Source organism: Sinocyclocheilus grahami, unplaced genomic scaffold (assembly GCF_001515645.1).
Source record: "Sinocyclocheilus grahami isolate Dianchi unplaced genomic scaffold, SAMN03320097.WGS_v1.1 scaffold1249.1, whole genome shotgun sequence".
NCBI lineage: Eukaryota > Metazoa > Chordata > Actinopteri > Cypriniformes > Cyprinidae > Sinocyclocheilus > Sinocyclocheilus grahami.
Genome location: NW_015506428.1, coordinates 8,101 through 11,077, shown reverse-complemented (window position 1 = coordinate 11,077; position 2,977 = coordinate 8,101). Strand labels below are relative to the sequence as shown.

Genomic DNA, 2,977 nt, shown 5'->3' with positions numbered 1-2,977 from the left:
TTTTCATTTTTAAGGTATTGTTTTCGTTATAATGAACTGATTAATGGTCCATTTAAGTCTTGTCTTGTCTAAGTCTTGAATGCAGCCTCTGAAATGGGATGCAGCTATGGTTAAGACCATCAATGTCTGTCCTTCTGGCTTCGACCTTCCTCGACGACACTGGTCAATGCTGAACCAGTTTTGGACGGGCCAAGGTCGATGTGCAGTCAACCTTGTCCGGTGGGGCCAAGCCACTAATCCGAACTGCAGTTGTGGAGTAACCTGAAACCATGCAGCACATTGTCAATGAGTGTCCGCTGACTTATTTCAACGGCGGACTCGAGGCTCTACATCTGGCTGAAAAAGATGCTGTTCTGTGGCTGGGCACGCAATGCAAACGCTAAGAAAGAGAAGAAAGAACTCATTCAAATTAGTAATTAATTATTATTCTACTTCTCTTGACATGCTCTTGCACCTCACACAATTTGGCAGAAAGGATTAGTAGCCTGAAACAGGACAGCGCCTAAACATCCTCACATTATATTATTTAATGGAAAATTCCTATAAATTATCCATCTTTCTAAAGAAGTTGACGCAAACATATGGGTTTATCAATGTTTTTATATTGTGTTATATGTGTATGCCTTTGGACTTAAATGGACTGAGTTGTTTTATGCATTTTTGTGGAGCAGCCGCGAATGAACAAGTATGTGTTTTCTAATTTTATGTGAAATAATTAAACACATTAGTTTAGCATCACTAATGCGCACTTCTGACACAAAGTAATAAACTACGATCACTGTAACTTTTTTAATTGTAAATCATTGGTAAAATATCGATGCTGGAGACTTTTTAAAACTTTATAAGTGTGGCCCGGGATATGAATTTGTGACACCGGACACAGGATGAAAAATTTAAATGGATCTTTTATTCCAGACTGCACTTGGAACAGCGCAGCATTAAGTATGCAAATTTTGGGGGATCGGGACAGAAAGATTACAACTTAAATACGGCCATTGAGAACAATAAAGTTTGATCTCACAACAAAATGAGTGTGCCTCTTTTTCCCCACATTCACAATAACCAGCTAACATAGACAACGGTAGTAGCCTTTCATGCTGGAAAACAAATACACATAAGTGTAACAGCCATCAACAAATCAAAGTTGTCAAACCAAATAAGGCTACTCAAATTACACAAAAAGTACATGAAAAGGGAAATTAGAAGTTGCATTTTTGGGTATCCTTAATACATTACAAACACTCTTGCACAATTTAACACTCAGTCAACCTTACATTAGTAAATGAATACTCATAGGACTTCCAAAATGAATTTGATTATTCAAACTTACAGCTCATCACCACTCTAGCACATGTACACGTTAACACGGCCAATGCAGACTCGATTTCCCTCTGCAGATGGTAAAGGGACAAAATGCAAACCTTTTCCTTAACATTTGGAACACATGATGTTAGAACAATAATACCATTACACTCGTTCCAATGAAACACTGATAAACACTTTGACAATCAATAAAAGTGAACAACACTCACTTGAATGCTTTACACTCGCACCGGAAATACAAAGGGTCTATGGAGCACTTTTCTCCCCTCTAAACAAAATAAAGCTCGTTCTCATAACTGTTTCAATAACACTGGTTTGCATTAAATTATGCATAAATGAAGTTTCTTTTAACAGTACACTGATACAAATTATATCATCAACACTTACGCTTTGGTGAGAAACGGTTAGCTCCCCCACACGGACATGTTCGTCAGCAATGCTCGATAACATTCACCCCACACTGATAACTGGCGCTGCTCATCCGCAGCTCTCGCGGCACTTCACAACACTCCTGCAGCCGTGTTTCTTAAAGGGCCAGCATAACATTAGGGAAACCAATGAGAAAGATCATGAAACACGCTCTATGTGCAGTACATTCAAACCAGAGTGTAACAAAACAGGCTTATGTGTGACACAACAACTTTTCAACCTGGTTACATAAGGATGAAACTTCTGTCAAGTTAATTTTGCGATAGTTTTCATTCATTTCCCCCTCACTGGTGAAATGATGCTGTGTGCCTTTTGCTTCAGAAAGGCATCTTAAGGGCGGGTTTTAGAGTAGCGCTGGTCCGACAGCGGAAGCGCAACATTGGCCCCGCCCAGCTTGTTAGGCCTGGTTAGCACTGGCCAGACAGTGAAAAAGCGACAACCCCTGCGGTAGTCAGACCGACTCCGCTTGCATTCATTCACGCGATTTGACGAGATGAGAGGTGACCCTTCCTGGTACTGTGATTTATATACTGTTATTTCACCAGACACTGACGCGTTGACTCTGAGTACCGGCAACATGTCAGAAGTGCCAGTACGCTAAAGACTAAAATACAGAAGTGCCGGTACTGCGTACCGGTGCATACCAGCCCACTTCAAGCACTGTTTGTACTGGACTTTTTTAAAAGTGAAATTCAACCATCTGAAAACGCACAACCTCTTTAAATATGCTTACCTTGGCCCATTTATATAAATAATAACAAGTATAAAGCGTCTATAAAATCACTTCTCAGTAAGATATGTCAACATTTAAACCGCTTTAAAGTCGTTGCTGTTTTTTTTTGTTTCTCTCTCACATTTGCATCTTTCGATATTCGAGTAAGCTGTAACCTAATATTTGCATTTAAAAGTGTAATCTGACATTTTCTCTCTCTCTTTCTCTCTCTCTCTCTCAAAAAAAAATACAAATCCTGTCTCCATCTGTGAGCAATGAACTATCTTATCAGGTACCACGGACACAACCGCATCTAGTCTAGCCACAGTTGTTCTTCCTGAGTCTAGTCAAGTCACAGTTGTTATTCCTGAGTTCAGTCAAGTCACAGCTGATCGTCATGAGTCCAGTCAGGTTCCAGTTCATTATCATGAGTCAAGTTTAGTCACAGCTGATATGCATGAGTCTAGTCAAGTCACAGTTCATGATCATGAGTCTAGTCTAGTCACAGTTGTT

At 39.9% G+C, this 2,977-nt stretch overlaps 1 long non-coding RNA gene across 1 annotated transcript; it reads right to left on the bottom strand.

The window, feature by feature from the left end:
* Positions 1-928: 928 nt before the first annotated feature.
* On the bottom strand, positions 929-1,720 carry LOC107568486 (uncharacterized). Its single transcript, XR_001606764.1, has 3 exons — positions 1,533-1,720; positions 1,331-1,391; positions 929-1,097 (listed from the first exon to the last, which is right to left on the bottom strand). It is a non-coding gene; the product is annotated as an uncharacterized lncRNA (long non-coding RNA).
* Between the last annotated feature and the right edge of the window lie 1,257 nt (positions 1,721-2,977).